This window comes from Hyaena hyaena, unplaced genomic scaffold (assembly GCF_003009895.1).
Source record: "Hyaena hyaena isolate Hyena2069 unplaced genomic scaffold, ASM300989v1 scaffold_128, whole genome shotgun sequence".
NCBI lineage: Eukaryota > Metazoa > Chordata > Mammalia > Carnivora > Hyaenidae > Hyaena > Hyaena hyaena.
Genome location: NW_024080760.1, coordinates 684,212 through 699,012, shown reverse-complemented (window position 1 = coordinate 699,012; position 14,801 = coordinate 684,212). Strand labels below are relative to the sequence as shown.

General features: G+C 43.6%; 1 long non-coding RNA gene across 1 annotated transcript; it reads right to left on the bottom strand.

Annotated features, from left to right (window-relative positions):
- Positions 1 to 6,449: 6,449 nt before the first annotated feature.
- LOC120235330 lies at positions 6,450 to 12,231 on the bottom strand. Its single transcript, XR_005529383.1, has 2 exons — positions 11,973 to 12,231; positions 6,450 to 6,623 (listed from the first exon to the last, which is right to left on the bottom strand). It is a non-coding gene; the product is annotated as an uncharacterized LOC120235330 (long non-coding RNA).
- Between the last annotated feature and the right edge of the window lie 2,570 nt (positions 12,232 to 14,801).

Below are 14,801 nucleotides of genomic sequence, written 5' to 3'. Positions count from 1 at the left end.
GATCCTATACATCCAGCCTGGATGATTAACCCACCTGGGGCAATCATCTCTGGTGGTGAAATTCCAAGTGCAGGCAGGCTGGGAGGGGAGCGGAGTGCTGAGGATTTGGGGATGGGCCCACCATCTTCTTTGGCTGCCCATGAGTGCTCCCAAGGCTGCCCCCTTCCCCACCCACTCAGCCTCCCCCCCAGGAGCACCATGTTCCTTTTGCACTGCACACAGTGTCTTTTGTGAGCTCTCTGGCCAGGGATTTAGTGACCGCTCTTGTGAAGAGCTGGTTAGCATTTTTTCCAGACGAAGCCAGAAGCTCTGGGAGGTGATGGGAAGGCTAAGCGTGCCAAGTGTGATGAAAGGAAATGATAAGTTTCAGCCTCCTGAAAGAATGGTCTTCAATTCTCTCCCACCTTCCCCATGGGGGACCCTGTCCCCTCGACCTCCAGGAGCATATCAACTCTCTTTCCATCTCCTCTCCCTTACCTGGAGCCTCGCTCTTGCCTTCAACTGTCTGTTAACCCATCCCCACTTACTGCTTACTGTCCATAATGGTTAGTAGGACCTCCCATGGACATCACTGTTTTAGCCAGTGATGCCTAAGGGAGCAGTAATGGTGGGAAGGCAGGCTGTAGATTTGCTACTTCAAGGGACATAACTGTCTTCACATGAACTCAAGATTTGAAAACCTTTGGGGAGTCAAAGAAGATTAAATGGATGTTGAGAAAGGAACAGAAATGCTGTGTAATAGATAATACATTCCACCAAAAGCATTTCCTTTTTTTAAGTTTATTTATTTTGAGGAGGGCGGAGGGGTAGAGAGAGAGCCCCATGCGAGGCTAGAACTTACAAACTGTGAGATCATGACCTGAGCTGAAATCAACAGTCTGGCACATAACCAACTGAGCCACCTAGGCGCCCCAAGAGCATTTCCAAAGAGACTTTGAATATCAAATTGTACCCAGAGGCAAATCCTCCCCAACAGTTCACAAAAGGAAAGTGACAGTATATTTGCAATGGGAAACATACCCTCACCATTCACTTCCCAGAAACTGGAGCCTTGCTAATCTTGCCACAGCAAAGCCTGGTTCTGCAGCAATGAGAGCATTTTAGATGTATATTTCGGCTCCAAATTGTCCTGCTGAGCCAGTGCTAATAAAAATACTCCATCACTCCTGATCTCTCAAGCAGCAGGGGGACAGGAACCCTCTCCCTACCCCTCCTCTCTCCTTGCCTCTGTGTGTTTACTTACTGAACTTTGCATTTGACCTCTCTCTAACCTGCCCTGTGGGTCTGATGGGAAGTTTAGCTGAGTCTGGCTCTGTGCATTGGGCTTCAACATCCTGCCAGAAGTCAAGTTGGCTAAAAACCAAACCAAAACAAAAAACCAAAAAATCTAAAAACTACCCAAAATGAGTTTTAAAAGAAAGCAACACCCTTTTTCCGTGAGCTGGACTTTTTCTGTAGGGCAGAGCGGCTTTTGTAGATCATATCACAGGGGGAGGGAGGGGGACTGCTTAGTAACAGTGTGGTTGATGTTTTCTTTTTGTCAATTCCGAATTGAAAGTGACTGTGAGGAACAGGGGCCTGGGAAAACAGAAAACTCTGGGGCTGAGAGCTCTCCTCTGACTTGGCAGTGGGCATAGCGGGGGGATTCAGCAGCAGGCAGGCTGGAGGCTGGCAGTTCCACACCCCAGCCCTGCTTCAGCCCAGACAGCTCAGGAAACGACATGGGAGAGGAGCTGAGCCTTTACTCGGTAGTCCCCTGTACCTCCTGGCGCAGGAGAGTATCTGCTGCACACTAACCTCCATCACACTCCCCTTGGGGCTCACTTTAATTATCTTGTGAGATGATGCTCAGGGTGAGCCTGTGGGTAGGCTGGAGGCGGGGCTCCCATCCACTGCCCCAGCCACAAACAGCATGCATGATTAGATAATAGACATGTGCCCTCTAATTGTCAGACTGTGCATTCGTGAAGCAGCACTGTGTGTTCCTGGTGCTTTGCCATTGCTCCTTAGAATCCCCCCTTGCTACACCACCAGGCCTGCCCCACGACTAACTAGCTCCATGACAGCGCAACAAGGCACAACCACTGCTCTCAAAGAACTCAAAGCCCAGTGGAAGAGATGAGTAATCAAACAAGCAATTTAGGGTAGCATTACCACGTGGAGAGTGCCACCAAAGAGCAGAGTGGCTTATTCTCCAGGCAACTTCGATCCCTCCAATCCTCCCCCTCCCCCTCCCTCTCCTTGTCCTGGAATATCTTCTGTGTTCAATCTGGGTCGCAAGCCTAATTCTTCTCCCAGCAACTCCAGTGGCTCCTCACGGTACCCATATTCCAGACTGCAGATGAGTGCTGGTCTAGGATGTTTTTCCAATCCAGGGTGAGTTAAGAACTAAGGACAGAATAGCCAGTCTTCAGTACAGCTGTGTGTGTTCAGTCTGAAGAACTTCCCTTCGTTTGGAGAGTCTATCCCTCCTGTCTGTCTGTCGAGATGTTGAAACCTTTCACTTATGAGATGATAGTGTTTGTAGATGGTCAACTCATGTTGAGTTTAATTTTAATATTACCACTGGGCAGAAAAAAAGAGCATCCATTGTTTACTGCACTGTGACAGCTCAGTCTGGGAAGCACTGCCTAATAAACTTCTTGTCACTGAGGTGAACACCTATGTTCAAACCCAAGCGGGAGCCCCTGGGGTGTCTTTCTTAGTGTCTGATTTCCCAGTCTGTAGCAGACTGGCAGAGCTCATGTATTCAAATTCAACTCACTTCCCCAAGACCCTTAGCTGGCTGTAGTGGCCAAACCCTTAAATGGACACTCCTGTTTTCTTGGTATCCCAGGCTGCTGTATATTTAATGCCTTGAGTATCCAATTTCTGGGCCAAACTCATGAAAATCTAAAGGGGAATTATCTGTCTCAGAAAGCAGTTGCAATGGAAATAAAAGCGACTTGTACTCAGTGTTATCAGGATGCTTAATTTTTCATTGCAATTTCAAGATAAAAAGTGATCTTCAGAGTTATGTTAACCCAGATCTCCAGCTTACACTGAGATGCAGCTTAGAAACTGCTGGAAAACATGCCAGTCCTGGTTTGGAGCAGTTTTTTTTTTAGAAGTCAAGGGATCTAGTCTAGTTAAATGAAGTCCCATACCACATTAGGTTATCCCACCATTTAGATATGGTTTGGGAAGTTCCCATGAAGCTTGATGGGTAGAGGAAAATGCCCATCAGGCAAGCCAAATCCCAATAATATAAGTGGTAAAGTTCAAGTTCTTGGGCTGTGTTGAACATTTCTATGTTAATAGTGTTTAACATAAGTAATTCATGCTTGACTTAGATAATTTATTTAAAAAATTTTTTTAACATTTATTTAGTTTTGAGAGAGAGAGAGAAAGCAGGGAAGGGGCAGAGATAGAGAGGGAGACACAGAATCTGAAGCAGGCTCCAGGTTCTGAGCTGTCAGCACAGAACCCAACGCAGGGCTTGAACTCAAGAACCGCGAGATTGTGATCTAAGCCAAAGTTGGATGCTTAATCGACTGACCCACCCAGGCACCCCATTAGATAATTTAGCTGCAAGGAGAGATTTGCTTTACCATTCTGCAATGTTGGTTTTGCTTTGTGATGGCAATTGCAAAGGAGACTCATGTTTGGACTGAGCGCTTCTTTAGGTCAACTATGTGCCTTGTGCACATTATTGTTGAACACACTCTTCTGCACATCTCTCCGCTGGGACCTAACACATCTCTTGGCACCTAAGATGCCAAGAAATTGTTGTTGGTGATATCAATAATACAAATGACTAATATATTTTGGAGAGAATCCATTTCTGGCAGTTTCTACCTTGGCCTAACATGACTTTAGCTTGCCTATTGAATTATTAGAAGAAAATTCTTTTACTTGACAATTCTGTTCTGGTTTCCTTAAAAGGAAAAATGGGTATATGGTGGGCAGCAAAGACCTCTAGTGGGCACTTGTTCCAAGCCTTGGTACCTAGTTTTCTGGAACCTCCACTGGCTGCTTAGTCAGGGTCTCATCCAGATTGAGGAGCAATAGGCATGACCCACTTGACCTTGCATAATTGTATTTGGTTTGCCTGGGTGATTTGGCCAACACAATCTTTTCCACTTAACTCATCCATCTTGTAGCAGGCAGCCCTTTGGCTGGTCAGCAGCCTGAGATCTGAAGAGAACAATGTAGAAGGCTTCAGGACATTTCTCATCCCATCTTTGTCATCAGTCGGTTGTATGGCCCTGGGCAAGTCATCTGTCTCTCTGGGTCACGGTTTCCTCCTTCGTGAACCATCTTGGATTAGATCGGAATTTCTCAACCTTGGCACTAGTGACATTATGGGTCAGATACTTTTTTGTTGTGGGGCTGGCTGTCCTGGGCCTTGTAGGATGCCTAGGAGCTTCCTGGCTTCTACCCACTAGACATCGGTAGTACTCTTCACCTCTTTTGTAACAAGTGAAAGTATCTCTGGACATCTCCAAATGTCTTTTTGGGGCCAAGTCACCCCCAGTTGAGAACTATTGGATCAGATCATACTTAACTCAGTTTGAGAAATCACTCTGAGTTATTAATCCACCCGGTTTTATTGACCACCTACTATACGCTAGACATTATATTAGGTTTTGTAGCCTAAATATTTTTTTACAGATATTCCCCTGAGGAGGTGCCATCATCTACTTCATGAAACTCTGAATTAGAGCTAGGATGGTGTCTACACAGGCACTGAGGTAGAATGAAAAAAAAGAGAGAATGTCTATTTAGATTCTTACTAGCCTCATCTTTAAAACATCAACCTCATACACTGTTGTCAGGACCTGATGGCTAGTGTATAGGAAAGACCTTAAATGATAGTAGACATTCAATAATTAAACTCATTCTCTTTTCTTCTTCCTCACCCCTGGGAGAATCAGATCTACACAAACCATTAACTTTATCAGTTTTGCTCTGCCGTTTCTAGGAATCTACCCTTCTCCTACCATGTGACCCCAATCCACTCCCCAGTCAGGCCAGTACAGATATGTGCTTTAAACATTTTGTTTTTTAATGTTTATGTATTTTTGAGACAGAGACAGAGAATGAGCAGGGCAGGGGCAGAGAGAGAGAGTGAGACATAGAATCCGAAGCACGCTCCAGGCTCTGAGCTGTCAGCACAGAGCCCGACGCAGGGTTCGAACTCAAGAACACCGAGATCATGACCTGAGCCAGACTTGGCCACTTGACCAACTGAGCCACCAAGGTGCCCTTGATATGTCCTTTTAAAAATCTCCAACTGTTTGGGCACCTGGGTGGGTCTGACTTCAGCTCAGGTCATGATCTCAGAGTTCGTGGGTTCGAGACCCACATCTGGCTCTCTGCTGTCAGTGCCTGCTTTGGATCCTCTGTCTCATTGTCTCTCTGCCCCTCCCCTGCTTGCTCTCTTTCTCTCAAAAATAAATAAACATTTTTAAAAAATCTCCAACTGTATGTTTCAAGGAGACCCCCCACCCACCGCCCTCAATGTCTTCTATCACCAGATTATTAACTTGGTCCATTTTTGAAGGAGTTGCCTCTCCGTAGTGAAGAAAAAAGATTCTCCAGAGAATAACCAGAGATTAGCAGAGGCCACTGTTTCATGTTTGCCTTTGCACAGTGACAATAAAGAACTGAGGAAGCGGGAGCCCCTCCTCTGCGAGTCATCAACACTGCTTCTCCTGGGTCATTGATTGGGCCATGGGTTTTATCATTGGTTCTAAGTGTATCAAGGGCAAAGATCATGCATTGGGCTTCCATGGGTGCTCCTGTACCACCTCCTCCAGGGAACACATGTTGTATTTTGTAGCCTGACATGGTGAGAGGTATCATGGTGCAGTAATAAGCAGTACAGGGCAAGGGGGTTTGAATCTGTATTTTCTTCTCAGATCAGACCCTGCCCAGGGAGTATGGAGAACATGAAGACAGTGTAGCTCTTGGAAAAAATAGGTTAAGGCTCAAATCCCAGCTCTGTCACTGTCTGTTTGACCTTGGGAAATTTCTGTTACTACTCTGAACCTTGGCTGTCATAGCTGAGAAGTCTGCAGCCATACAGGTCCCTCTTCATTCAGAGGTTGTATTAAATAATACACTACATGGAAGGCACATGGTACAATCCTGGTAAAAAAAAATTTTTTTTTTGAGAGAGACAGTGCACGAGCAAATGTAGGGAAGGGACAGAGAGAGAGAATCTTAAGCAGGCTCCACGCCCAGCACAGAGCCTGATGTGGGGCTCAAACTCATGACCATGCAGTCATGACCTGAGCTGACATCAAGAGTTGGATGCTTAATCATCTGAGCCACCCAGATACCCTGAATCTTGGTAGATATCAAGTGCTCAATAGAAACCCAGTTTCATTAACAATATGTGTCATCTTAAATAGTAACTATAAGCAATAATAAATGTGACAGGTATTGCACAGCAAAAAGATGGATTTGGGTGAATGAAAAGGTATTTATGAGATTGACCTGTTCCATTACTGATGAGAAAACAGGTTCAGAAGGGGAAGCAAGGAGAAGTGTACCCAAGTTAATGGCAGAGCTGGGGCAGATCTTGCATCTCTAGATTCCCGTCTAAATGCTGGTTCTACTGCGCTGGGGTTGCTTTCCTGTATTAAAGAAAAAATTATTCAATAACACTTGTAAACATGATATGGCAGACTATTCAGGACTCTCACAAGAGGTATAGGGACCACCATAATGGGGATGGGGAAGACAGACTAGACTCAACTCCAAATACAGCATGGGCAAGAAACAGGGTAGGGGTCATTGGGTGGAAAAGTACTAAAAGGAGACAACAAGGTTAAGGGGGACTCTGGCTTAACCGACCTGACATGATTCTTCCTTGAAGGCAGGGTGGGGTGGTCAGACAACACCTGGGGAATGGTGGAGGGCAAGGAGCCTGGTCAGATATCAAAGGTTGGGACTCTGGTTAAACTGACTTAGCAGCATTCTTCCTAAAATTGGATTTCACAGAGAGGTGCATGGATGGGCCTAGGAGAAGGTTCAGGATTGGATCCCGAGTAAAGTCTGAATTTTTGTCACCTGCTCAAACATTTAAAGGCCAAGTTTAGAAAATTGCATACAAATTGGGGAAAATGCACCAATTGGTTTAAGCACCATGTGCTGTCTCCAGAGGGACTTCTTCAGAGTAAGAGAGAAATGAATATTGTCTAATGGGTTTCTGACGATGTAAGGCTGCCCTAGAGAAAAGCAAAGTTTGAGAGGGGGGCCTAGCTCCCCAAGGCTCCAGCTATACCAGCCTGTCGTTACACACCACCAAGCTCTATAGCAATTACTGCCTTTGTCTCTCCATCTCCCACCTTCTCAACGTTCAGCCCTTATCTCCCAGCCCATACCCAAGGAGCTGGTGAGTTCATCTGTTGCCTTAATGCTGATACTTGGTCTCAAAAGCCACTATGAATGACTAGATAACTGAACACAAATAGTCCTCCCCTTCCCAATGAGGCTGCGAGAGATTTCTCTGGGCTGGCTTTGACCTGTAATTCATATCTCATCTTTTACTTCTTGCCAATAACTCATAGGCTTGCTTGAGAAGGAAAGGCTGAAGGCTTTAGGCTCATTGTTCAAAGGGGAAGAATTGTAACAGAGTGGCTTGCTACACTTGGTCCTTCAATATTGACAATTTGGGGCCTCTTGCAATGGAAGGTTATGTGGTTCTGTTCGGGTCCTGGCATCACGATGATTCAGATGATGCAAAATCATGTGCCATTGCACTGTGAATGGAACCATGGTATAAACGGAATAACTCATTTGCTGTAAGCTCTACTGTAGTCTTAAAGGATGGTCATAATTCAGCCGAGAAGTTGAATCAGTAGAGTCCTGATTCCTACCAGAACTCTATCTCATCTTTCACCTTTTTTAAACGAAATTAAACTTAACTGAAAGTGGGAGTGCTTCTTATCCGACGAAAAGGCTCACCATACACAGAGCACACATTTAAAAAAATTTTTTTTTTAATGTTTTAATGCTTTTCTTTTACTCCCCTCCCCCTCTTTTGTTTAACCCCTTTCTGATCTGCAGATTAAGGCTCTTGGGATTAATCCTGCCCACCACTTGTTTTATAAATAAAGTTTTATTGGCACACAGCCACATCCGTTCGTTTATGTATTTATTATCTATGTCTGCTCTCATACTGCTACAGAATTGAGTAGTTGTGACAGAGACCCTATGCCCAAAGCCTTAAATATTTATTAGCTACCCTTTTTAGAAAAAGTGTGCTGATTCCTGATTTAGAGTATGAGTGTTAGGGCCAAACAAGCCTTGGTTCAAATGAGGTCTTGGTTACTCGTTAGTTTGTAACAAGCTAGCTTTGACATTGGAAAAGCTACATGACTTCTCTGAAACATAAGCTGTACTATGGGGATAATAGATAAATACCTACTGCCTTGGAGAGTTGGTGTGAGAATTCAGTGAGATAGTTTTTGTAACAACTACAGCCCCGTGCCTGGCACAGAGCAAATGCCCAATAAATAGTAGCTATTCGTGAGCATTCATTCCTTTAGTCAACAAATGTATATCTAGTGGTTTCTCTGTGCCACGCCTGCGGTGGGGGCCACAGCAGTGCTTGACATACACAGCTCTCCAACTCATTGAGCTCACGTTTTATTTTTTTTTTAAATTTTTTTTTAATGTTTTTTATTTATTTCTAGGAGAGAGAGAGAGACAGCGTGAGCAGGGGAGGGTCAGAGAGAGAGGGAGTCACAGACTGAAACAGGCTCCAGGCTCCGAGCTGGCAGCCAGCACAGAGCCCGACGCGGGGCTCGAACCCGCGAACCGTGAGATCATGACCTAAGCGAAAGTCGGACGCTTAACCGACTAAGCCACCCAGGCGCCCCTGAGCTCACGTTTTAATGGAGAAGAGAGGCAGCATAAAGTCAATGAACTACAGATTATTATCAGATAGTGATGAGTGCTATAAATAAAATAAAATAGGATGACATAGAAGAAAATGACGAGGCAAGGAATAGAAAACTGCCGACCAAGCTAAACCCTAAATGTAAGAATGAGTCAGCCATGTGCATATCCAGAGGAGAAATGTTCCTGGCAGTGGGCACAGTGGATAAGGAGTCCCTGAGCCAGGGATGAGCTTGGGATGGTCCGGGAAGACAAGTGGCCTCGGGAACCGGCCTGGTGACGGAAAGGGGGATGGCAGAGGTTGGCAGGGGGAACAGCATGTTGACACTTGCAGGTCTTGAAAGATTTTAGAGGCAGGGGTGCAACCTGAGACCATAATGGAGCAGAAATGAAGTCCTTGGCCTCATTCTCCGACCTTTGTCGTAAATATATTATCCTTCCTTTTTGGTCTCTGGCATTTGTTGCTGTTGGAAACCGGAGACAAGAAGGGACCTAGGGGACCCTCGGCAGAGTGGAAGCTTTTGGTTGTGGCGAGTCCATCCCACCACCCCAGCTGATCCCGGCCACCTCATTTGGGCTTTTCTCCTTACAGTACCCCTGACTCACCCAAAAGATCTTCTGGCCGATGCCATTACCTCTTTGAAATCTTTCTTATCGGGAGCCTTTAATGCTTCTCCAGGCAGAGCACTTAAGGTGAAACCCAGTTAATGTAATCTTAAAACTAATAAATTTCCAGCAACATAAGACCACCAGATAATCACTTTGTCCCTAGGCTCACTCAGACTTCACAGCTCAGATCCCATAATTAGCATTTCTTTTGTGTCTGAATTACTGAACAGGCGTGAAGAGCCCCAGTGATAATATTTTGCCTTTTGGAGGTTTTAAAGAAAGCTGTCGATATAATCAGTTACCCAAACTGCCTCTAGAGTTGCTAATATAACAGCCAGGCAGCAGTCCCTGGTTTCAAAGCCCTGCTGCATACCTAGCTACTTAGAAGTCTACCTTTAGTTTACCCACTTTTGTCTACTTCGGATGACTCCTTCCGCTCTTCATTCTCTCCCTGCTTCATCATTCTCATCATTGCCAAAACCCCTTGTTGGATGGTACTTAGCTGGCTGATAGTAATTAATACTTCCTTTACAATGTGCAAATATGTGTTTCTGTCTCCTCTTGCTTTAGGCATTGTTAAAAGAACAAGATCCCAAATGTGGTTGTCTTCCAAGCCATGCTTTCAAACCCTGACGTGGATTCTTAATTTGGGGGTCCCTGAATGACCTCAGAGTGGGGGCTATGAACCTCCTGAAATCAAATGCAAACCTCTACATGTACCATTTTTTTTTTCCCTTGGGAGAGAATCTAGAGTTTCATTTGATTCTCAGTGTTCCTGGACTCCAAAAAATTATTAGGAACCATGACTTTCAAGACTTTAGCGACACAATCCGTAGTATAGTCATTGAAGGAAAGCTCTGTGCACATTTGTTCCTGGAAATGGGAAGTTGTCGGGTTGGAGCTGGGGAAGCCTGCCATTCTGAAATACGATATTGATCAATTATGGCCTGTGAAGGCAAGTGGGATTGAAACCTGGATCACATATAGCCTTAGGGGATTAGACATTTTCCCAGAAACTCTTAGGGTGATAGCAAACATTATGTATTGCCTGCTATGTGCCAGATACTGTCCCCGTGCCTAACATATTTTAACCCTTAATCCTCACAACCACCACATAAAGTAGATACTGTTATTAGTCTTGTTTTACAGATGAGAAAAATGAGGCACAGAGAGATTAAAACCATAGATTGAGTTTGCATTCCACATTCCAAGACCCTTCACAGGGCTGGATAATGTAGTTTGTCAAGCTGTAATTAATGGTTCAGAATAATTACCATTTCGGATATAGCTGAATGGTAGCTATGTTGTAATCTTCAAGCCCATGCCTAATTAATAATAGGATTCCCATATGTGCCACCTCTGGTTTTGTGAATAAGAACAGATTGTAGGTCATGTGCAGAGGAGAGCCAGCTGACTACTCTTTTAATTAGAATTTGTCTAAGCATCCTGTGGTGTATAAAATGGGGTTACTGACCCAGTAGATAATATTATTGTAACTATTATCATCACAAAAAAAAATTCATGCCATGTACATAAGGCATGCCACGACCCTATAGAGCTTAAAGTTAACTAAACCTTATCTCTGGGAGGTTAAAATTTCATTCATTCCAGGATATGATCAACTGATGGGGCTTTACATATAATTCACCCTTTACCTAGATTATATATATATTCAATAGTTAATGAGCAAGTGACCTAGAAGCTTATAGACTATCCCCTAAAAGCATCATTTATAACTAACCTAGAGAAAACCAACATTGTGGGCATTAAGTTTTGTTTAATCCCGTCTATAACCTATAGTGGTTGCTAGGAATTCTACAATTTATGGATGCATGCTAAATTTACATACATGTGCCAGTGATTTGTAGAGGTAAAGTAGGAATTCTGGACCAGAACTGACAGCCTTTGGAAAAAGTAACTATAAAATAATTTGACAAAGGAGAACCATCTCCTAAGCAGAACTGGATGTGCAAGAGGGTGCAATGGGTGAGGTGCAAGTCACTCTGGGTGAAGGGTTGGGCTCAGTGACCTGCTCAGTCAGTGGTATAACCAAGTGGAGCTAGAAGATGGGATTGTACCCTGTGACTCTGGATTATGGAAAGCCTATTATACAAGATCTTCCTTTCATGTTGGAGACCATCCTTGTAATCCATTTCAAATATTTTATGGAATAATATGGGGACTGTCAGAAAATATTTAGTAATAATCATAGTCAATTGTATTATTATACTTATTCGGGTTTTGCTTTATACCACGTAATTTAGATAATTGGAAACTGGGTTGGTAATACTCTTTGAAAAGCTTTTCTTTGGGGAAATCTGTAACTTAAAAGCTAAGGATAGTTAAAAGAAGTATGTTTAGAGCACTCAAAAGAATACATTTCTAAAGGAAAATCTTGGAGCTTCTATGTCTTCAAAAGTAAAAAAAAAAACAACTAAATTTCTTTAAAAGTATTCTAAATCAAGGCTTACTTGAACTTTGATCTTCTTCCTGAGTAGACTTAATAAGTGAAGTTTTAACTTACTTTCTTCTCTTAGAAAAAGAATACTTTAAATTCAAAGTAGTTCTGCCTCTCCTTGCCTTCTTCATGATTTTTTTTTTCCTTTTCAACAAAAACTGATTCTGAGGAGGACAAATAAAAATAAGCCTACCTCCAGCCATGTCTAGCTTTCAGATATTTTCAACTTCTTTCCTTCGAGTGTACCGGGCATGTGTGTGTGTTTGCCTCCCAGCCTCTGCTTGCCTTGTTCTCAATTGTGACCTACTCCTCCTTAGCGACCACCACCCACTGTGCTGCTGGTCACCCCTGGAGACCTGGGCCCCTATTCTCCCTGGTACTCATAGTGTTCCTTTTCCTCTGACCCAAAGATTGGGGGTGAAAGAAGAATGAGTAATCTGCTTCCTACCTCTCTACCAAGCTTGGATACATGCTTCTCCAAGATCCATAGAATTCTGAGCCCCTAAAGGTCTATGGTTCATACGTCCCTCCTGGAATACTTTTATTTTTAACATTATGCTTGTCCAGGACTGTTGACAGCTGTAATAGCCATTCACGCTCTTCTTTATTAAGTAGTTAATCACTCTCATCTTGTACATGCAACAGACACCTTGAGCATCTGTTTTGTGCAAACCTCTGTTAGGTGCTAGGAAATCAAGATGGGAATAGGAGAAGTCAAGAATTTAAGAGGGACAGGCAGACATTAAATGGCTAATTCTATAATGGAGTCTTTAATTATAATTGTGATAGGTTCCATGGGGGACAAGCCTATGACAAGGGGTTCTGACCTAGTCTGAGGATCAATGAAAGTTGTCATGGGGAGGTGAGATCTCAACTGTGTTATGAAGCATGAATTGTAGAAGAAAAAGGGGATTGTGGTGGTGACCACTGCCTTCAGAAGAAGAGAAGGGCAGAGCCATTTTTCTTAAGGAACTGAAAGCAAGCCAGTGTAGCCAAAGTCAGAGAGAGAAGGGACATTTGGGAGGAGATGAGGTGGTAAGGTTAGCAAGATAAGGGTAGTAAGGTTACTTAATACCAGGTATTAGAGGCCATGTTGAAGATTTTTTTCCCTAAAAGTCTCTGTCCTAAAAGTCCAAAGCCTTTGTCCAAAACACTGCAAGAAACAATTTCAAGGATTTTAATCACGTGCGGTGGGGATCAGGCAGAGAAATGGGGGTGTTGCAGCACTGAAATGTTCAGTGTTGCATTTTCAAATGTCCGCTCTGGAGGCTGTATGGGACATTTGGAGGGTGAGGGGTGGGAAGATGACATGAAGAGTCAGGTAGTAAGTTTTGTGCCTCCCAGGGAAGTTGGTGGTGGTCTGCATTAGGACAGTGCAGGTAGAAAGGAGATAAATGGATGATGGGTTTAAAGCTATTTAGAAGGCAAAGTTGCTGGAAGTTACTGTTAGATTGGATGCAGGAAGAGGTTAAAAATGACTCTTAGGCTCCTGGTTTGCTGAGGAGAGAGTAAACAAAGAGCATGAAGGAGGCCTTTGAGCCAGCAAAAAGTTGCCAAGGAAAGACATCTAGGTAGAGGGCAAGAAATACAGGAGGCGTGAGATTGTGAAAGCCGAGGAAAGGTCTTGCTCCTTCCCCTAGAGCTTGAACTTGCTCAACAAGCCATCAGTATCCAATAATCTGACATCAGGTTGTACCACAGTAGATGGGCTCTGGGTAAGTCTGGGCACTCACGATCTCATCCACGTTAGGATCCCTCTTCCAGATGACAAGGTGCTTTGTTTGCAGCTAGTATCACAGCCCGACAAATCACCTTGGACAATATCTTCCAAAAACCAAGAGTGATTTTCATAAAACGACCTTAAGAAATATTTTGCAACAAAAGATTTTCCTAACCGACATGCTGTCTTCAGAAATGCAACACCAGCAGAGCAAAGACAAGCTTTTATGATATCATATTGGGGGGGCGGGCGGTTACTCTGGCCTGTTAGCAGCTCCTAAAGCTCTTCATTCCACATTGGGAACTTTGCTTCATCCAGCCCAACCAGAAGGTTCTCTGAGATTGTTCTGATAGTTGTTAGGGTTGTTCATAAATGTTTGGTTATCTTGCTTTGGACACATGATAGGATTACATTTCTTTACCCACTTGCTTTATATGATGCTTTACCTAATGAAATGGGAACAGAGTGATGTATGGATTAAGAGCCAATTCCTGGTTTGCACGCTCTATTCCCGGCCTCACCAAATAAGGAAGTATGTGTCAAGAAGAAGCTTCCCTCAGTGACCTTTATGAGCAGAGCTCCTTATAACAACCTGTAGTTTACATGTATCATAGGCAGGAAATAAACATTGTTATCTTAAGAAGCTGAGATGTTTGTTACTATATCATAACTTAGCCCATCCTTACTGATACAGAGATACCCTTTCCAGAGCAAAGTAACCTTAAGAATTCATATGAGTTCCGAAGATTTTAGAACAAATTCTTTGCCGGGCAAGCTCAAACAAATAGGATCCCTCTCTTGTCTCCTGAATCTCTGCAAGAGGAGACTGTTACCAATCATAGTAATTGTGACTAGTCAGTAACTTGTAACCATGCAACAGGAGCTATGCTAATTATCCATTTTATCTAAAATAACCCAATAATGAAGTGGACATGAGCAAATCCACTTCAAAAATGAGAGAACTGAGGCTCAGAGAGGTTAAATAACATGCCCAGGGTCACACAGCTGGTAAATGGCAGAACCAAGATTGGAACATAGGTTGTGTGGCTCCAAAGTCCTTGCAGAGTTCTCATTCTGCTGGAAGGTTCAGGGTTGGCCTACTGATGTTCTTAAACTAACCTC